The following is a 22004-nucleotide window of genomic DNA, read 5'->3' as shown; positions in this document are numbered from 1 at the left end:
GTCATTAGGGTGAACCCTAATCCAGTATGACTGGTGTCCTTATAAGAGGAAGAAAGTAGGACACAAAAGGAAGACCATGTGAAGACATAGAGAGAAGGCAATCAACTATGAGTCAAGGAAAGAGGCCTCAGAAGAACAACTCTGCTGACCCCTTGATATCTGACTTTCAGCCCCCAGAGCCGTGGAGCTCTCTGTTGCTTAAGCCCCCCAGCTTGTGGTACTTTTGTTATTACTAGTCAGTCCTAGCTGACTAGTAATACCCTATCCTAACCACAGCCCTGCTAGGGAGAGGGATTGGTCCCAAGAGACACATGAGGAAATTCAGACTCAGAGTGGTGAAATAACTCACCCAAGGTGAATAAGAAAACCTGAGTAGAACCCAGTCCCGCTGAAACCTAGGGTGTGGCCACTGCCCTCAGAAGAGATGGGACCTCCTATGTGAACGTGCACTACAAACTACATGTAGTTGTCGAGTGAACACAGCATCTTAAGGCGTCACTTCTTACTTTTGCTATGGTAAATGGCTGTCCCTTGATTGGGAATTCTAGGTTGAGCCTCGTCCTCCAAAGGGGCCCCTCTTGGGGATGCTTTGCACTTTAGCTCCTGGACCCTATCTTTGGGTCAGAAAAGGGTTTCTCCAGTCCTTCTGACCATTCATTGCAGGCCATTGTGAGGCAGCAGACTTTTCTCCATTTCCATTAGCATGGGGACAATGTTGGGCAAAAACAAAGTCTCTCTGGGCACTAGAGCCTGACCTTCACACATTCTGACTGACCTGCCAACTTCTGCCACCAGGTTTTTTATGGGCCTTTTGGTGTGTAGGCATTTATATTTTTCTACAGGCAACCTAATCCCAATGCCACGCATAGCAAACTATTAGTCTTTCTACCTGCCTTTTGCCTTCTTAATGCTGGCTTATCCCTTAGATCTTGACTCAGCTGTCACTTCCTCAGGGAAGCCCTTCCAGCCTGGACCAGTATCCTCTGTTCTAAGCTAAGTTAGCTCCATAACACACATAGTTCCCTGATCTATCCCTCTCAGAGCCTAGACCTCTGAATGGCATAACAGTGGACTCTCAACAGATATTGATGCAGAAATTCATAGGCTTTTTACTGTCTTGCTCTGTGCTTTCCTTCATAGCACATGACATAATTTTTAGTGATGTGATTAAGTTCTTTTTTTTTTAAAGATTTATTTATTAATTCATGAGAGACACAGATTGAGAGGAGAGGCAGAGACACAGGCAGAGGGAGAAGCAGGCTTCTCTCAGGGAGCCCGACGCGGGACTCGATCCCGGATCCGGGGATCACGACCTGAGCCAAAGGCAGGCGCCCAACCGCTGAGCCACCCAGGCATCCCGATTAAATTCTATATCCCTGTCCCCAGCCACTGGTCTGTAACTCCATGAGGGTAGGAACTTTGTTTTGCTGACCGATTCATTCTCAGCACCCAGCTTTGCCCTGAGCAGAGCGGGCAGTTTAAGAATGCTAGTTGTGCAACACTGAATGAGGGACACTGAGAAATTGGAGAGGTTTGGATTCACCCGAAGTGCATTTCCATGCCTTGGGAGAGCTCACTATACACCATTCATTGCTTTATTCATTCAGCAAACTCTTTATCCACTGGTCTCCCCGTATGCTAGGCAGTGCATTTAAGAAATCATGAAGAAATGGTCCCAGGCTCATGTGGTCACAGCCTGGTCGGGGAGGTGGGCATGGACACTTGTAGTAATAATTCAGCACGCTCAGCACTGTAACTAGAAGCAGACACCTGGGTGGGGGTAATGTACAGCAGGGTGCAAGTGGTCCAGGTGTCATGGGGTCACAGAGGGCAGAGAGGGGGCAGCTCTTGAGCTGAAACCTGAGTAAGTCACTTCAGAGGAAAGGAGGGGAAGAGTACTTTAGGCAGAGGAAAAACTTGAGCGAAGGCCCAGAAGGGACTAGAACCAGGCTGGCAGGGATAAGAACAACTCGGCTGCTTCCTGGCTCTGCCATGTGGGGAGGGGAAGTGGGAAGGTGGGGTGGGCCCCTGTCTGCTCTCTGGAGACCTTTGCAAAAGGAGGAGGAGAGCAGGTTGTCATTCTTTCTCTGCTAGGACTCAGCTTTTGTCCCTTGTCTGGGCCTGGCTCCCTTTGATCCCAGCAAGGCTATTGTTTCCCCAGCGCTTGGTTCTCAGCTTCCCAGGGGAAAATGTGGTCTTTGTTCCCCAGAGACTTTTCCTCCCCGTCCTGCCCTGGTGGGGACCAGCTGGGGAGGGGCTCAGCGTGAGGAGCCAGTCCCTGGCAGCTGGGGACAAGGGCCTCCCCTGTCCCCATTCTCCGCCTTATGCGGGTTGCACAGAGCTCTCAGAAGCCTCTCTCTCACTTGGTACAAATCATGCTGTGTTGGGGGTGGAGAAGGAGTTCTGGGCAAACAGTTTCAGCTTCTTTATTTTTAAAAATTGCCTTTGTTAACATTTTAAGCCTGATCTTAATATGAATCAAATACAGCGAGGCCTGGTGAAAGCCTGGGTTTGAATCTCAGCTCCACCGTTTACTGGCTTTTCCGCTTGGGTAAGATATTTCAGTTCTTGGAGTCCTGGTTGCCTCTCCGAAAAGTCAGGAAAATGGTATTTATCCTACAGCGTTGCCACGCGGTTTTCTTCTTTCATTTGGTAGAATGTGAAGCACCTACTATGTGGCAGCCACTGTGGCAGGTGCTAGAGGAATCACTGGAGAAGGAGGTAGACTTGATGCTGCCCCTCACGAAGCTAACCAGGGAAGAAAGACTCAACCTTGTAAGTACTGCCAGAAGAAGTGCAGCTTGTGGAGGGAGCGTGTAGCAGGACTTCACCGAGTCTGGGGGAGGGCCAGGAGAGGGGCCCCCAGAAAGGTGATGCTCATGCTGGGATTTGCTGAGCACACAAGGAGATGATCCACAAATGTTCACTCCCATCCCCCTGCCTTGGATCAGATCCCTCACCCACACCTGCCAGGTTTCTGGGGGTTTATGAAACCTCCTCCCCTCCAGGGAACTTACTCAGCTGAAAAGAAGTAGAGGCTGGGGGCCGCTTCCTGGGGCCTGGAAATTGGTGAATCCGCCTGCAAGGGAATGACCATGGGGCCAGCTGTGACACTTTCTGTGTGCCTGAATGAGAGGCGCTGGCTCTGTGCTACTCAGAGCCGAGCTCTTGGCCCAGCTCACCAGGCTGGAGAAGGGGGGGGGGGGGATCAGCTTCCAGACCACAGTGCTCCGGGAGGGAAGCAAATGGACCTGTAATTTGATCGAGGTGGCCGGGGTGGCTCCCAGAGCTGTGAGGATGAAGAATAGCTTTCAGAAGCGTGTCAGGGGAAGCAGGCAGCTTCTCTCCTCCAGCGAGGGGTTGTGCACACAGAGCTGACACTCGGAGTGGCCTCAGACCCGGGGACACGGGCGGTGGCGCTTTGGGCATCTTTGGGCATCTTTGGGGTGCAGTGCTCACCTGTACAGAGGCATCTCCTTAGGCCGGGCACGTTTACAGAGAGTACATGTTAGTCCTTGCAGCAGCCTGTCTGCATCCACCCCCCAACCCCCATCTTGCAGATGAGAAAGCCGAGGCTCAGAGAAGTGAAATAAGTTGCTTGAGGTCACACAGCCAGGAAGTGGTGAAGTTGGGATTTATATCTAGTTTTAAATGTCTTCAAATCCATGGTTCTTCCACTGTATTATGCTGCCGGATAATTTTTTGGACAATATCTCCTTTTGAATTATGTATGCATAACAATGATAAGACGAATCCTTTTTATGTGATATGTATTACAAAGCATTATACATGCCATTTCACAGAGTCTTCAGAGCGCCTTCTCTGGGAGAGGCAGTGTTATTATCATATTCAAGATGAGGAAATAGGAAATAGAAGCCCAGCCAAGCGGGTGGATCCCCCACTGCCACACAGCAAGGAAGTCAGGGAGCTGGGGTAGACGCCAGATCCCATGCACCCTCTCCCGTTGTTTTGAGACCCAGGTGGGCTCCTCAGGTATCCCCTGATATCCAGACCATCTCTAGATCCTTAAATTAAAAACCCATACACAAACCATGTGTTTTTCTAATAAACTCAAAGCCTTCACTTTGTTTCTAAGTCTTGATAAAGCCAGCAGCCCAAATCCCCTTTCCTGGGGCCCCTCCTGCCTAGAAAGGGATGGTTGGCCATGTGTATTTTTCACTGGGGCTCCCACAAAGAATGTTGCATATAATATGAAACATGTGTCACTGGTGTTTGCTGGAGTGCCCCACCCCATGCCCTTCCCCGCACAGCAGGGAGCCCCTTTCTCTCGAGCCCCTGCAGGAGGACCACGCAATGCACACCTAGAGATTCCCCCCAGGACAGCCCCTCCTGAAGGCAGAGCTGGGTACTGAGCTCACCCAGCATTCTTGTCTCACCTCCCCACTGGAGGCCTTGTTCCACTCAAGGCTCAGATGTGTCTGAGTTCAAGCTGGACCCATGAAGAGCGTGCACTCAATAATTTCTGTGGGTTAAAGCACAGAATGAGTAAGGGCACGGACCATTCTGCCTTCTGTCTCCACTCGATAGGCGTGCTGTGATGTTCATTGGGGGAAAGAGTAAGTTCACTGCAATGGAGACCCTCATGTTGGTGTGCTTCTGGAGAGCTCTGCGGCTTCAGGGAGGATATTGGTATTTTATCCTTTCCCTTCTTAGGAGACTGGGGTGTCTGGAACACTGGTTCTTGAACTTGAGTGTACACCAGAATCACCTGAAGGCCTTATTAAAGCACAGATGGCGGGCCCCACCCCCAGTGTTTCAGATTCTGTGGATCAGGCATGGCCCAAGAATTTGCATTCTTAACCACTTCCCAGTTGATGTGATGCTGCTGGTTCAGAGCCACACCTTGGCAATTACCGGTCTGCAGGAAGAAGGATGGAGGACATGAATGAGAGTTTGTGAAAAGAGAGGGTAGGATATGAGATTATTCTGTGCTTAGAGACATCTTTTGAGATCTCAAACTTGGACACGTGACTAACATGCTCAGAGGCCTCCATGGCTCCCCACTGCCTACAGGATCAGGGCTCAGTTGCATCACCTAGCAGGGCAAGGTCCTTCCCACGTGGGCCCTGAGGCCTTCCTTCCCAGCCTCATTGCCTCCACTTCCCTCTTGGACTTTACACCCCCATGACCCTGGGCTTCTCAGCCTGCCCCTAATGTAGGGACTTTTTTGTCTCTTTCCCTGTCTTTACACACGTTGCTACTTCCACCTTGGCCAGCCCAGTCCTCTTTCCTAAACCTAGCCAATTCCCCCTTATCTGAAAGGACCCATCAACTACCACCTCCTCTGAGAAACCTTCCCTGATTCTCCCAGATGAAGTTTGGCTTCCCTCCCTGTACTGCTATAGCAGTGGGGTTGCATCTCTTGCATCTTTGACTTCACCACCCTCCACTGCAATTGTCTCCTGTCCCCCTCAGCCTGGGATCTTGTGAGAGCAGGGATTGCCCTATTTATCAATCTCTCCTGGGACCTAGTTCAGTGTCTGACACCTGGTGGACACTAGATAAATGTTGGGGACTGGCTGGAGCCAGGGTGACATTCATTGTGCATCTCTTGTGGGTTCGGTGTAATCAGTGGAAGGTTGCTTAGTTCACAGTAGGTCATTTGTGCACCTGCCCCAGGTAGGCACCAGGCTAGGTCCTGGGGATAATTCTGAAAAGTGGGAGAGACAATCCCTTACTCTCATATGACGTATTGTCGGAGGGGGAAAGAGGCATAAGCTGGTGAGTTTCAGCATTAATAAGAGGAGTCATGGGGGAATCAGGGTGCAAAAGGGGCTCCTGGTAGGAATACTTAGTCTGGGTAGTGTTAGAGGCAAAGGCCAAAGGAAGGATTGCAAAGGACGTGTTGTGTAAATGGAAGCCCAAAAGATAAAGACAGGGAAGCGGAGCCAGGGCGTGGCATCTTGAGGGGTTGATGTTGTCTTATCAGGGGAGAGACGATGTGGCCTTGACTTACAGTGGGCAGTGGTGGGGCAGGGGGAGTCCCCCTGAGAGTGATGGTGCAGGGAGACCAGAGGGCTTTGGACCAGGTGCGGTGAGGATGGAGCGGAACAGAAAAAAATGGAAGAAAGGGCATGAGCATCTCATGGTGTGGTCCAGCCTGATGACGTCTTGAGGTCAGTGCAGATGGGCATTGTCAGAAGGGGCTTCCTGGAGATGGGGGTCAGGAAGGGCAGGGTGTGGAAGGTGAAAAGAAGGGAGAGCCGGATGGCGCTGAGCCTGAAGACGGTCCCAGAGGCAGAGCTAGCAAACAGCCCAGGGGTGAGTAGCCCAGCTGGCAGAGGCACAGGGATGGAGGAGCCTTCCTCATTGGGCGGCCCGCACCCTGCACCCTACAGGGCGGCCATCCCCCTCCCACCTTTCTCCAGAGGAGGAAGCCAGCACAGGGAGTCATGGGAATTGCAGGAGGGAGTCACAGGGCCACCAGGCAGGGCCACCTTCCTCCCCTCTCCTCCTCACCCTCCACCCCCTGCTGTGGGAGCTCTCTCAGCTGCCTTAGCAGAGGGCCAGCAATGCACTTGGCTCTGTAGCATGCATCGTGGCTTCTCTCTGGTCTGAGTTTTTCCTGTTCCATGATCTAGACAGAAACCGCTCTTGTTCTCCTTAAGCCATTTGTCAGTGGCTCTCTCCTCTTCTCGGTTCCCTGGAACCTGCTGGGTTCACCCCACAGCTGTGGGGAAAGGGAAGGAGGGGAGAAACAGGGATTGAAAGCCCACTGTGTGTCCGGATCAGGCCAGGCACGTGCATGCATGACCTCAGTCCCTCCCACCAGTGGCTGATGGCCTTTATGGACCAGGACACTGCAGCTCATGATGATGGGAAAGCTCAAGTTCAGGCTGAAGACCCTTGTCTGAACTCATATTGTTAGGTAGAGCTGAGATCCAATCTCTGATCTGTTTGAATTCAAACAAATAGAATAAACAATGCCAGCTCAGAAAGCACAGCTTTACCTGAGGGTCAGTGTGGTGGGAAGATGTTCCTGGAACGTGACACACTCTTCCACACATTCATACCTGTTCACATGTTGGCCTCCTTCCTGTACTCTCCAACCTCCTCTCCCCACAAGCTCTTGTTCATCTTTTAAGCATCCTGTGTTAGCATCCTCCTCTCCTAGCTTCCTATTTCTTTGTTCCTGTCCTTAACATAGAATTTTGTGTCATAATGGATGTTTTCCTGGGATTTTCAATTGACTATAAACTCCCAGAAGCGGGGCTGATGATGAGTCTCTGAATCCTCAATGCCTGGCACCGCTGTTGGCATGCAGAAGATTCTCGTTGAATGGAATGGAAGAATGAACAAATGAAGGAATGAGCTTTCCTCAGATTCACTTTCCCACAGTTGACCTAGAAGTCCCACCCTCCATGTGAGGAGGTCTGGGGAGATGTGGAGACATGTTTTATGTGGCATAGGGAGCCAGGCACCAAGAGAGACAACCACCACCACCGCCGCCACCACTGCCCAGTGTCCCCTGTCCTCCAACACTTTGCAGTGATCAACCACCCAGATCTCCTTATCCAGAACTCACGTTACCTCTGACGATCAGCCCTGGAACTGTAGCAGAGATTGCGAGCTGCCTGCCCCATATCCATTCTCTTTGTGTTGCTTACTAATTTAAGTGAATTGGGAATTGCAATATGCCCAGTTTAATAAGGGCATTTCCCAGCCTCCTTAGCAGTGAGGTCTGACCTTGTGCTGAAGTTCTGGCCAATGAGATATAAGGAGTTTGGGGATGGGATGTGTTGGAAGTCTCCTTAAAAACAGGAGAGGGTAAAGGGTGCCTGGCTGGCTCCATTGGTCCAGCATGAGACTCTTGATCACGGGGTCATGGATTCGAGCCCCACGTTGGACATAGAGCCTACTTAAAAATAAAAAAAAAAGGAGAGAGTAGGAAGATAAAGGTCTTTGTTGGTGCTAGTGGTTCTGCTTTTCCCTTTTCCTTCAAGAATGTTGACGTAATGATAAAGAAGTGATTTTGGACCACGGAATAACCTTGAGGATGGAGGTGTGCTGAGGTTGGAGGGGCAGAGAGATGGAAGGACCTTGGGTTCTTAGAGACGGTGGAGCCCTGGGCTGCTTGCTTCTAGACTCCTAACATGGGGGGGAGGGGGACGGAAGAAATTTCTATTTTGTTTAAGTCACTTGTATAAGTTTCTGTTTATTTATTAGAAGATGCAGGAAGGAAAGGAAGGGGTCATGGGCTCTAGGCCTGGAGGCTAGACTGTTTTTAGAAATGGAATTTAGAAAGCTGCCAGAGGTGCACCTTGCCTGAATGGACGTCCTGCAGGCCGGAGGAGAATTCACAGCTGTGGAGTCCGGGTTCATTCACCAACACCACCTGCCACCCAGTTCCATCCACTAGGAACAGGGTAGGGCTTGGAGACTGAGCAGAGGTGGTGGTGGTGGGGGGTGTCTCAGTTCCTCCCATGGGGTTCTGTGACCTTGGGCTGATCTCATCCTTGCACTTCGGGGTTTGAGGGGACTTCAGAGATCCAGAGCCTATGTCAGACGCTGAAGGTTGCCTGCCCAGCAGCCATTTCTACTTTGGTTCTTGTTATTAGAACACTGACTTTGTTGCTCATCATGGTAATTTCTTTTTCTTTTTCCCGATTGTTTAGTTAAGAGGCATGTGATCACCCTCCTGCCCCCGCCCCCCACCATGAAATACAAGGGGCACATCTGGGAAAGTTTTCCTTATTCTTTTCTTAAGAAGAGGCCCAAGACAAACACTCACCTCCTCTTGCCTTGGGACATTATGAGCAAGGGTGTGAAGTTTGGAGCTGCAGGAGCCATCTTGACGCCTAGGATTAAAGAATTACCTAGAAACTGGCTTGTGGCCCTGACCCCTTTGAGGCCGTGTAATAGCCAGCCTGGGACCCTTCTAGCTGGGTTTTTTGCTGTGAGATAACAAATCGAGTTATTGATTATCACCTTTTTTTTTTTTTCTTGTAGTCGTAAGCCTCTTAAAAAGAATCTGATCTCTTTATTTGACAAATGTGGAGAATAAGGCTCAGAGAGGGAAAACAACTCGCCCAAGGTCACACTGTAGATACAATAGTGACAACCTTGAATCCTATTCTATCTTCCTCCCCAATAACGGAAAACACCTTTTTTTCCTGCATAACACATGGGGTCACCTCAAGAATCAAGTGAGATTCCGCACACGTTTGGGCTGCCTAGAGACCATCTTAATGGTTCTTTTCTTTCTCTCTGGGTAGGGATGTGGGACCAAGTCAAGTTCTACCACAGGGAGCATACGACAACATAAAGAACAATCACGCTTCAGATTTACCAAACACTTTATCGTGTATACAGTATGTCAGCATTTGCCAAAGCTTTTCATATCCATCATTTCATTAGATTTTCACAGCACTGTGGGCTGGGCCAGACAGGGATTATTATTCTCATTTTACAGATGAAGATCCTGAGGGTCAGTGAAGCTTACTGATTCACCTGAGGGGAAGCTAGGCTTTGAGATTGAGGTATGAGTGGATTAAGGACAGGCCTACAGCAGGGAGTTCCATAGTCAGTGCTGTGTGCTGTTTACCAGGCCCTGTGTCCTTTCTGTGGTCTAGGTTGAGACCACAAGGACTCTGGGAGGTAGGCCAAGTGAGTCTTTATCCCTACATTACAGAGGAAGAAGTAAAGGCTTGGAGGGGTAGACGGAGGTCACTGAACCAGGTCATTGTGGCAATAAGCTGTCATCCTTCCCTGACTCCGCAGCATTTTCTAGAATCATTCCCAATATGACTATCTGACCTTGCCGTGAGTAGGGCAGATATAACTGTCCTGTGTGAGTAACATGTCATGGGGCAGAGAAAAGCTACGTGACTTGGCTGAGATGAATGCTGATAGTAAAAGAATGAATGTGGGCTTCCTGGCTCCCGGTCCATCCCTCTTCCTTCTCCTCCTCCTCCTCCTCCTCTTTCTCCACAATGACAGGTGATACGGGCTTATGTCACCTTTCTAAGGAATCATATTTCCTTTTGTCTGTCCTGTAAACATGCTTGTCCCATCCATTGCTGTAACCTATTGCTTGGAATGGTGTCTGGCTCAGTAAATATTTATTAAATTAGTAAGTGAATCTCTGCATTCCAAACAAATATTTATTGGTGGTCAGATGCCCGGTGGGCCTTGGGAGGAGGTGAGAGGGGGCAGGTCAGTAGTAACAAGGATGCATGAGAGTCTGCCTTTTAGTTCTTATTGTCCCCACCGCTCTGTCCTCAGGGCCCAACGTGATATCCTAGGCTGGGTTCAGACCTGAGCCACTCTGAGCAACCCCAGCTCTAGCCCTCGTGGGACTTAGAATAGGCATTGTTGTCAATGTAGCCTGAGGGCCTATTAAGACACTTTATTTACTCATGCCTTCATTCATTCCATCCATTCATTCGCTCACACAATGAATTGGCCTGCTCTTGGGTGCTGGGGGTACCAACATAGAGTTTCTGCCCATGAGTTGCTTACCATCTAGTTAGGCCACAAATAATGAGCAGATGTTAAAACACTCAGATGAATGGCAACCACAGGAATAAGCATGGGGTGCATTCAGAGTCCAGGGGAGGGGCACCCGATCCGGTCTGGGATCCAGGAATGTTTCCTATGCATCGACAGCAGCTGCTCACTGAGAGGTTTCCACATGTTGAGCTCTATGCCAAACTCTTTACATTTACTACTCCTCATAGCAACTCCATGAAGAAGGTGCTATCATTCCCATCTTACAGATGAGCAAACTGAGGCTCAGATTAGGGAGATGACTTTTTGAAAGTCACACAGCTCATTTGTGCCAAGGCTAACCTTCGACTCCAGTGTCTGGGCTCCTGCCAGCTGTCCTGCATGTCTGCTGTGCAGACCACCACTGTGACAGCCAGGTGACACCTGAGTTGTATTCTGAAGGAGAAATAAGAGTCAAGTAGGCAAATTGGCTGTGACAAGGTGGTGGCTGTAGGGATCTCCGTGTGAGGATGTGGTTTGGGGAATGGCTAAAGGCACTGCAGACAGAAGGGAACAGCAGTTACTACTGACCTGCCCCCTCTCACCTCCTCCCAAGGCCCACCAGGCATCTGACCACCAATAAATATTTGTTTGGAATGCAGAAGGGAACAGAGATGCAGACGTTGGAAGCAGCAGCTTGTGTCTAAGTGAGGTCAATGAGTGGAAGGTGGGTCCTCCCCACTGTGTCTATCCAGCGTGGTACCATGGTGGATGCATGGATGAATCCGACCTGGTTGCTGTCCTTGGAACACCTACAGTCTAGGAGGGGAGATGGGACATACCTATCAATAGATATGCCAGTTCATGATGGCGGAGGAGGTACCAGCTACCAAGTGCTTGTAGTTTGATATACATTTCTAGGCACCCATGGGTGGCTAGGTGATGGAGAGCAAAGATAAATGCAGTGGGACCCCTATTTCTGAGAAGCCACCATCAAAAGGAGAGAAACTTGAAAGACTGTGTAAAGCTGGAAGTAATGAGAATGGCGCCATGAGGAAAGCCACAGATGTGAGATGCCATTTGAGCCAGGCCTCCATCCCAGCCCAGGCAAGTCCTATTCATATTTCATGCACAGGCTTTTTGAGGAAATGAGTTTTTCATGTTATTTCAGAATCCTTCAAGAGTCTGTGAAATCCATAAATTGAATCCCGTTTTTCTGCTGGGGGAACTGAGGCCCAGAGAAGTCAAGTAACCCACTCAGGGTCACACAGCTGGCAAGTGGCAGAGCTGGGAGCAAACCCAGGTCTTTTGGCTCATGTTCTTTTTAAGACACCCTGCTGCCTCGACAAATAACACAAGGGAGAGAGTGACAAGTGCCATGTGCCCAGGCGTCGTCTACTTTTAGCCCCTTCTTTGGACCAAGGCCCAGAAAGTGTCCCATTGTGTCACATCTGTTCAAGGCTGCGGGTGATCTGTGGGCTCAGGCTTAATCCAGTAGGAGGATTTAGTAACACAGGTTGCCCGGCCTCTCAGTGGGAGAGCTGGTTAATCCTCCAAAACCCCCTGTTCCAGCTCCCTCCTTTGGTCACGCTGATCAGGATGGGTGGGGCTCGGAGCCCCGTTTTGGAGTCTTTGAAACGTGAATGATGGTGGTCACCCCAAAGCTCTCCCTGAAGGTGCACTGGGGTTCAGGGCGTCAGCGGGGTGTGGGGCCGAGCTGCCCAGTCCTGGGCAGTGAGGCATGCAAAAGTGGGTGGGGGTGCTTTGAAGCTGTTGCAAGAAAAGGGAAGGAAAGTTTTAACACTGACTGGCTCAGCACGCCCTGCTAAATGTTTTACATGCATCAGAGAGGAACCATTTGCTACTGAAAGGACTTGAAGTTTCTGCTGCAAGCTGTGAAGGCTGGGCTCACCCATGTAGCCACCTCCTTGCCAGTTTTTCTGCTGGAATAGCAATCTCTGTCAAAGCAAGGAGGGGTCGACCCCACCTTAGGGGATACCTGTTTTGCAGAGGAAAGGAAAGTGGTCTAGGGAGGTCAGGCAGGAGGACAGAGTTAGTCATTGGTGCAGTAGAGACAAAGTTAGGCCTTGGCCTCCAGTTGGCATGTGAAAAAGGGGCGACACCTTCAGGGAAGTTCTGGGACCACTGTCTTCTGGGGGCGAGGGTGGATTTGGGGGGCCCACGCCCCCACACAGGAAGGTTTGCTGAATGCAGGAGATCCACATGAGGCGGGCAGGGAGCACAGAGGCTCCTCTGCCCAGTGCTGGTCTCTGAAAGCCGGCTGTCAACTGGGAGATGCTGGCGGCCCCCACTCCTTCCAGAGAAGCCAGTCAGATCCCAGCTCTGGAGGGCAAAGGCCATTCCTCTGAGAGAATGACCTCTTTTTCTCCTGTAGCTGCTGCTTTCAGAACCTCAGCTACCCTGGGCTGGTGGCTGAATGCAACTGCACCAAGAAATAAATGGTTCTCACGGCCAGAGAGACACTTCTACACAGTTTAATTTGGCATAATTATAAGTTTCCTCAATACGTTTTATTATGTGCATTGTTGTTTCAGCAAAAAATCGTTTTGACATAGAAAGTTTTCTACTATCGGTAATTTTTTTTAGGTTATCATCCCTTAAGGCTGCCCCCCCCACCCCACATTCACATGCTTCAGTGAGAGGCACATTCTAGGGTTGCTCTTTCCCTTTCTGTAGTTATGCTTAAAAGGGGAGGCAAGCCTAAATTACATGGTAGGATTCTAGAGGCTGCGAAGCCTGGGGAAGGCCAGGTCAGTGGCGGGGGGAGGGGGGGGGCGGGCAGGGGGATAGAGGGGTGCTTCCTTGAGATGGAGGTAACATCAGCCTCCCTGAGCCAGACTGTCTCTGGCCAAGGATCTGGCACACACACATACTGCAGCCCACAGGCTCCAGGAGCACTGCTTTGGGAGTCTGCTCATTCAGGAATCAAATCCTGGATCTGTCATTTAGCTAGCTGCATGACACTGGACAAGTTACTGAATGTTGCCCCTCCTTCAGTCCAGTTTGCTTTCCAAACAGAGGTACAAATATTCTTGGAAAGAGCATGTCACTGTTCTGGGGGATGCAAAGTCACCCACTCAATAAACATGAAATTTCCTGATGAAGCACAGGTTTTATCACAATGTTGGTGGTAGTGGTGTGTGTGTGTCTGTGTGCGTGCACATATGCATGCTCCAGCAACAATAATATAATATTTATATTAAAACAAAATCAGCTAGGTAGTGGAGAAGATAGTCACATGCTGAAAATTTAAAGCTGAATAGGGAGCTTTGAAGATATTTAATACTTGTCTTGGCCTGCTTTTATAAACTACCCATTCTCTCTTAGTTCTTACCTGTTTTCTCTTTTGCCTGTTTAAAGATACTTTAGAGAAAAGTGTGGCAGGCAGCCATTCCCTTTGCAAAATGGATGTAACACACATTTTGCCTCAGAGCAATGGGATCATGATTACATAAGAGAACATATTTAAAATCATTCAAGGCTTGGCCATGAGTTTGTAGATACAACACCAAAGACATGGTCTGTGAAAGGACAAGCTGGTACCTTGGACTTCATTAAAATTAAAAGCGTCTAAATTTTTTTTAAAAATTAAAAACTGTGAAAGACACTATTAAAAGAGTCCAAAGATGAGCCCCAGGATGGGAGGAAATATTGGCAAAACACGTGTCTGAGAAAGGACTTCTATTCAAAATACACATGAATACTTAAAACACAATAAGAAAATGAGCAAAAGACCTAAAACAGACACCTCACCAAAGAAGGTTTAGAGAAGGTAACTAATCACATGCAAAGACGATTGACATCATTTTCATCAGGAAATTTCAAGTTAAGACAGTAACTAGTAACTAAGTGTAGTATCACTACACACCTCTAAGAGTGGCCCAAATTTGAAACGCCAACAATAACCAAATACTGATGAGTATGTACAGCAGCAGAAACTCTATTGCTGGTAGGAGCACAAAATGGCATGACTCTTTAGAAGACAGTCTTTCAGATTCTTATGGAACTAAAATAGAGTCTCACCACATGATCCTGCAACTGCACTTCTAGGTATTTCTCTGATGTGGAAACTCTGTGCACCAAAAACTGAATCCTCCCTCCACTCCCCCCACACAGACCCGATATACTCCCCAGTCGATGGGTAAACTGTGGTACATATATGCAATGAGATATTCCATCATAAGAAGAAAAAGTCTATTAAGCCTTGAAAAGATACAGATGACTCTTACATGCGTATTGCTAGATGAAAGAAGGCAGTCAGCCAAGGCTGCGTACTCTGTGATTCCAGTTATATGCTCTCCTAGAAAAGGTGAAATTAAAGTAGAGCTAAAAACATCTGTAGTTGCCAGAAGCATGAGGGAGGGTTAAATAGGTGAAATTTAGGGTTTGTTTTAGGATTTGATACTGTAACTGTGGGCGCATGACATTATGTGCTATGAAAACATGCCGAACTATATGGCCAGAATGAACCTTCATGTATACACATTAAAGGAAAACCATTGAGATATCAAGGGATCCAGGATGGCGTGAGAATGTGACAGAGCAGTCTAACTGTATTACACGTGTATGACATAACTTTAGTGAAGGGGGTGGAGGAAGAAGTCACTGGACTGAGTAACTTTGGAAATGAGGGGAGTTTGTAAAACTAAAGGCAGAAGGAACTGTATATAAACACTGCACTTTATTTATTTATTTTTTTAAAGATTTTATTTATTAGAGAGAAAGAGCATGAGCAAGGGGAGGGGAGAGAGAGAGGGACAAGCAAATAGACTCCCTGCTCAGCAGGAAGGCCAATGCGGGGCTCAATCCCAGGACTTCAAGATCATGACCTGAGCTGAAGTCAGACGCGCAACCAACTGAGCCACCCAGGCATCCCATAAGCACTGCACTTTAGTTAAAAGGATAGTTCCCATGGAATATATGTCAACGATTCTGATACTGCTTTAGAGGTATAGTTGACCCTTAAACAACATGGGTTTGAACTGTGCGGGTACACTTACACGCAGATCTTTTTACAATATAGTACTGTAAATGTATTTTCTCTTTATGATTTTCTAATAACATTTTCTTTTCTCTAGCTTACTTCCTTGCAAGAATAGAATCTATAATATCTATAACATATAAAGTATGTGTTATAGGCTGTTTATATTATCAGTAAAGCTTCTAGTTAACAGCAGGCTGGTGGTACTTAAGTTTTGGGGGAGTCAAAAGTTGGGGATTTTTGAATGCATGGAGGTCGGTGTCCCTACCCCCCCCCCCCCATTGTTCAAGGGTCGTTTATATGTTGGAATCGAACAATTAAATAAATGGATACTGGAAGTCAGCTTTCTTCTTGCTGGAGTAAAAGTACATAGTTGAGTAAGGGGGGGAAGCTAGAATGACCCATGTGGTAATGGATTAGAGTTGAAGACCTCAGTTTCAGTGGTGTTCAGCTTAATATAAACACAGATGGTTAAATATAGAAATATGTATAGGTATGTATAAATACATGGGTTACGGGTTATCACACACACGTGTATTAACTAGTTGTGCCAGCTGAGCGAACCTAGAAGCAAGGACACTCCAGTCACAGTGAGCACACCTAGTGCCCAGATTTAGGTTATTAACATCATTGTACAGTAAAAGTATCCAGTTCTCTGAGACATGGGTGAATCTAGGACTGGGGCAGGAAATTTATAAGAGGAGCTTAGGGCATCTCATAGTACCAGAGAGTGAGAAAGTGTCCAAAAGTAGGACAAAACAAAGCAAAACAGTGATGGACTATGCCAAAGAGCTGCAGGAACCAAGTGAAAGAGCTCACAATGACCAAAAGCTGGCGTAATTTGGACAAGATAAGTAAGTTAAGATTTTGATTATAACACAAAATATAAAACAAATACCCCGGTGTCCATACTGGTATAAGCAAATGATTAAATAAATAAACAAAGGAGAATATACATATTGCCCATATAGGAGACTTCTAAATAATTTATGTAGATACTCTGTCATCAAGGAGGTGGTGCACATCTCCCTACTCAAGTGTGGACTGCAAATAGTGGTTTCTTTCTAAAGAGTGTGGGATGGAAAGGGAGAAAAAAATGGTAGCTTTGCAATGGAGAAATCTGGCAAACACTACCTCAGCCAGGTGTTCAAGGTCAACATCAACAATGAGAGGTCATATTGGTGTATGGTGAAATGATATGATCAAAATGGCACTTTGCCTTTGCAGTCTTCCTTCCCCAAACCCAGTCTATTGAGTTATAAGAAAAACATCAGACAAAGGCCAATTGAGGGACAGTCTGTAAAATACCTGACCAGTTCTCAAAACTGTCAAGGTCATCAAAAACAAGGAAGGTCTGTGAACCCCGGAGACAAGACAACTAAACATAATATGTTATCCTGGATAGGACCCTGAACCTGGAAAAGCACATTAGGTAAAATATAAAGATACCTGAGTAAATACAGATCCAGATTTATCATTTAATAATGATATACTGGCCTTGGCTCATTAATTGTAACAAAAGTACCACATTCATGTACAATGTTAATAAATGGGGGATCTGAGTGTGAAGTCTATGGGAAATCTGGAACTATCTTTGTAATTTTCCCGTAAATATAAAACTATCCTAAAATATGAAATTTATTTTTAAAAATGGAATAATATCTTAAAACATCATTTGAGTGGTTGCTATTAAATGGTAATAAATGATAATGAGATCGAGAAATTTGCATTCACTCGAATGGTCTACAGGGAGAGCACTCAGAGGAATACCCTGACAAGGCCCGTTCCCATGGAAGAGTATGGATATTGGCTGATGCCAAGGTTTCAGAGAAGGGGTACAATTATTCATGAGACAAGGAACGGGATTTTTTTTTTCCCCTTCTGAAAGGGAGGAGGAAGCAGAATAAAACAGTAATGAACATTTATTGAGTACTGAGCTGTGCCAAGTGCTTTATCTGTTCTAAGTGCTTTATCTCACTGAATCTTGTTGAAGTAGGTACCATTATTCCCCTAGAAAGAGAGAAAGGGAGAAAAAAACTGAGGCCCAGAGAACTTGACTTAGCTAATAACATATAGTTAATAAGGGATAGGGAGTATGAAGTAGGATTTGAACCCAGGAAGCTTGGCTCCAGAGCCTTCTCCATGAATCTACTTGCCAAGAAGTATGTCGGTGCCCTGTGACCACTCAAATTCCACGGCAGTGTTTCTAAATTCCTGGAATGTGTGGTGTGAGCTTATTTTCTGTACAAACAAGAAAAGGACTGTATTTTCAAACTTTGATGACTTTGGACTATCAAAGGCCAGTGAGAGTTTAGGTCAAGTTTATTTAGATCTCCGAGTGTCAGGACAAGAGGGTGGAGTGGGGGCTTAGTACTTCGCTGACACTGGATGACACTATTATTATTACTACTGGTCATTGCCTTCCTGCCCCACTACCTCCCCACCCTTCACGCGGTACCCTAGAGGCTCCTTCAAGTTGGGCTACTTCCTCAGGGGAAACAGGATGTCTTCTACAGGCCTGGACCAGGTCTCCCGGAGCCTGGGGTGGGAAGAGGGTGTCTGATTGGTTAACACAAAGCTAGGCACCAGAGAGGAAGTAATGTTTCCGGGAGTTGAGGAAGCTGCCATTTCCTCCTCCAGCAGGAAGCGGCCTTGGCTATTCTCAGCACCCCGTGGCCGTGAGGAGCAATGGGAATCACAGCCTGGCAGCGTCTCAGATTTGCCTCCTGCAGTTTAACAATCTCCCAGTCAAAATAAACTGGCTCCTTCGGTCTCCAGGGCATGGTTAAGGTAATAATTGAGAGAGGCCAGAGACCTGGCTGTAGCACAAAGGCGTGGAAAGACTTTTATATCAGACTGGTATTGGCTGCTTGTGCCTCATTAAAGTGGTTTAATTGAAGCATTGTGAAGACAAACAAACCAAGAGATTCAGTTCTGGTTTCTCAAATAGCTAGTCTCCACCTCAGGAGACTCCGTACTGACGGGGATAAGGGAGATTGTTGCTCCTTGAAGCGTGTGTGGAGGTAAGTTTTCAATAAGCGAGCTGCATGATTCAGGAGAAAGAGCTGGAAAATGGATCAAATTGGAACTTAAGCAGCCATGCTGTTTTGAGACAGCCCCAACATGGCTGACCTGTGCTTTCTTCATGTAGCAAAACCTGCCCTATTTACCTCACAGAGTCACTCTGAAATCAAATCCGATTCCTTCTTTGCTGTATCTCCTCATGTCCACCAGTTCCAAACCCTTGGACACTCCCTCCCTCCCACCCTCCTTCTATCGTTCCTTCCGTAAATGTTCACTGGCAGCGATCTTGCCTTTGGGGATGCAAAGGGAATGATAGAGAATTTGAGAAAGCAGATAACAGAGAAGTAAATATAAACGCATGAGATCATTTTACAGCGTGATCAGAGCTATGAAGGAAAGACACATGTGTCTTGATGGAAAGTGGTTCTGGGAGGAGAGACCATGGTACGTGAGGGGGGTGGCGGCCTATCTGAGTGACGCTTAACTGATGAGATGAAGGTGGGTTCCTGGGAGGGGGCCGGCCGACTGTTCATTGATAATGTGTGCTTATTAGGAGATTCTTGATACCAGAGATGTGGTGGGGAGGCAGACAGTCAAGGCCTCTGCTTTCATGGAGTTTATATTAGGGAAGAAGGGACAGAGGAAAACAAACACACAAGTAAACAAAATCAGTTATTGATAAACACTCTGCAGAGAAATAAGACAAAGGTGGGTCGGGGAGTAGAGTAGCTGGGTCATCAGGCGGAGGAAGCCACTGCAGAGAGAGCCTGAGGCAGGAAGGGCCTGCTAGTTAGATAAACAAAGGAATAAAATGTTCTGACCCATGCCTGGACCTTCCCTCTGCCCCACTGGCGACGTTCATTGCTACCCAGATCCTAGTGGCTCTAAGTCCCGTCCCCATTTACTTGTGAGAATTCCAGCCTGTTCAGAGGTTTGGCTTAGGCAAGGCGGGGTGGGTGGGAGGAAGGTGCGCTCTCGAAGTCTGCAGCTTGGCTGTTGCCGGGAGCTGCCCCCTGCTGGAGCATCTGGCAATCAGAGGCACTGCTTGACATCCTCACACTCGGAATGGCCAAGCCCTCCCTGATGGAAGTCTCCCCAAGGACACTGATGGAAGGCCTGAATGTCTAAGAACGCTGATATCTTGCAGAGAGGTGGATCCAGCATATAATGTAACGGGACCCCAGCTGGACTCCCTATCTTTGGGAAGCAGATAATGTGCTAGAGAGAGACCTGGGTTCATGGGCTTAAAAAAAAAATATATATATATATTAATTATAATATATTATATCATATATATATAAATATATATGAGCGCTGAGGGCACGAGCTAGACTCTCATTCACCCTGGTAGTGCCAGCCCCTCACAACCATCTAGCACATAGAAGGCACTTTGCTTTAAAAAAATATATATATATATTAATAATATTATAATTATAATTATATAAATAATTATATAAATTATATAAATAAAACATATGCATATATAATAATATTATAATATACATTTTATATATAATTTACATATAAAATATATAATATTATAATATAATATAATATTATATATATATATATTTTTTTTAAAACAAAGTGCCTTCTATGTGCTAGATGGTTGTGAGGGGCTGGCACTACCAGGGTGAATGAGAGTCTAGCTCGTGCCCTCAGCCCTCATTGATCTTGGAGATGAGTGGGCCTTTAATATCAAGGTAGGGATGCAATTCCAAGTGCACTGGGAGGCATTTGAACTACTCAGGAGACTTTCTGGGGCAGGTTACAGGGAACCTAACCCACGCTGGCTTGAATAATAAAGAGGGTTTATTGGTGCGCCATTAAGTGAAAGGTTGAAAGGTAGAGAGTCCTCAGATGTGGCCCAGCCAGGCTCCAGCCTGTGTCTGTGATTCCCTGGGCTCCGTTCTCCTCCCATGGAAGCCAGTGTCTCCTTCCCAAGGTGGCTTCCAGCAGGCACAGAGGCTGTGCTTGTTCATTCATGTTCTGGAGAGAGACAGAGAGAGAGAGAGAGAGAGAGACAAAGACAGAGACAGAGACACAGAGAGACAGCCCTAGAATGAGAACAAAACATCAGTTCTGAGCCTCTGACTAATGGCTGCTCCTTACACCTTGCCCAATCTCTGCAGCCAAGAGAATGCACTGCTCGGATTACCAATTCCTGTAGCAGGGCGAATGGGACTCCCCAGATTAGCTAACGAGGCTCACCAGACCACAATGTTACAGGCAAGATGGATGCTGGGAAGTAGCAGCAATGCCTGTTAATTACCATGGGAAGATTTCAAGCAGATTTCAAGAAGGCGAATATAGCTTATTTGCATTTTTAAAGAACACTCTGCATTGGAGGAGGGAAAAAGAGCAAGCAGGGAGAACCATTTGGAGCTGATGATGGTGGCTGGGGCCCCGAGAGAGTGGTGGCAGGTGAGACGGAGCATAAAGGACAGATGTGAATCTTGTCTCTGTCACTTAGCAGTTGAGTGACAATGACACAGGTCTTAACCTCCCTACGACATTTTCCAGATTCATAATATGGTTGTATAAATTCTCAGCTTTCAGGATTATAGAGATACGTTAAATATATCTACCACAATGAGGGTCCTCAATACATAGCATCATTAGTATTATATGACGTAGCTCCTTACATGACATAGGAGTCCCTTCATATTCTGGACTCAAATAATTATGGGTGGGAGAGTGAAGGGGAGAGTCTCCCATGGTTACTCAGTACACACTCTCTTCCCATTCTGTGGTGGAGCCTCCCCAACTGGGAAAAAGTTATCCTGTAGCCAGTCCTGAAACTTGTTTTGTTCCCAGGGGATTTTTGTACCCAGTCCTATCAATAAGTGTCCATATCTTGACCAGCACAGAGAGCAGTTTGTCATGTTTTCTGTCTGCAAATATTGACAAAAGAATGAGAGTTGGCTCGGTGCACTTTAATGAGTAAGAAACTAACCAGCTTGCTCAAATTTCCAGGAATTTTCTCCTGAACTGAGCTGCAATGTGGTTTTTGCCACTCCTCAAAACCAATGTCCTAAGCCCAGGAAAGCCCCCTGTTATCACTGTCACTCCAACATGTTTGCACCAAAATCAGTGGGTTGAGTGTTGTTCTTGAGAATGGTAATTTTGCACAATGCCAGCAGAACCTTCCTTGGTAAGAGGGATATGCATTCCTGGCAGAAGGTGAGTGCACACCTAGGAGGAGATCCATGGGGCCCAGGGCATGGCACTACCTGTCTTTAGTTGGGTCTTAGTGGAGATTGGGGAAGCCATGAGTGTAGGAGTTTGACCGACCTGGGTTTTAATCTCATTTCTGTCATTCATTAGCTGTGAGATTGTTCATTCATTTAAAACAGGCCAGAGTATGTGGACAGGAAGTACAACACTGGCTCCTAAGAGAGGACTATCTAAGGGTTGGATACAGAGAAGTGGATTACAGTAGAGCATGGCAATGGGGAAACCATGGAAGTTCCATGATGGGAGCCCAGAGAAGGGGCACCACCCGATCCAGTCTTGCTGTGGGGGGAGA

General features: G+C 47.2%; 1 long non-coding RNA gene across 14 annotated transcripts in view; it reads left to right on the top strand.

Moving 5' to 3' along the window:
• Positions 1–2342: 2342 nt before the first annotated feature.
• Positions 2343–22004, top strand: part of LOC144310657 (uncharacterized) — a 121378-nt gene continuing 101716 nt past the window's right edge. For 7 of the 14 annotated variants that reach the window (XR_013376306.1, XR_013376320.1, XR_013376304.1 and 4 more), the window contains exons 1-2: positions 2343–2551; positions 2657–2775. This is a non-coding gene — a long non-coding RNA (uncharacterized LOC144310657). Of the gene's footprint in view, positions 2552–2656; positions 2776–21537; positions 21659–22004 lie in introns of those variants that run through there. The other 7 variants (XR_013376311.1, XR_013376305.1, XR_013376316.1 and 4 more) reach the window with 5 other exon arrangements.

The sequence above is a fragment of the Canis aureus genome, chromosome 3, assembly GCF_053574225.1.
Source record: "Canis aureus isolate CA01 chromosome 3, VMU_Caureus_v.1.0, whole genome shotgun sequence".
Classification (NCBI taxonomy): Eukaryota; Metazoa; Chordata; class Mammalia; order Carnivora; family Canidae; genus Canis; species Canis aureus.
The sequence above is the reverse complement of the archived record's forward strand: the minus strand, read 5'-3'. Positions and strand labels throughout refer to the sequence as shown.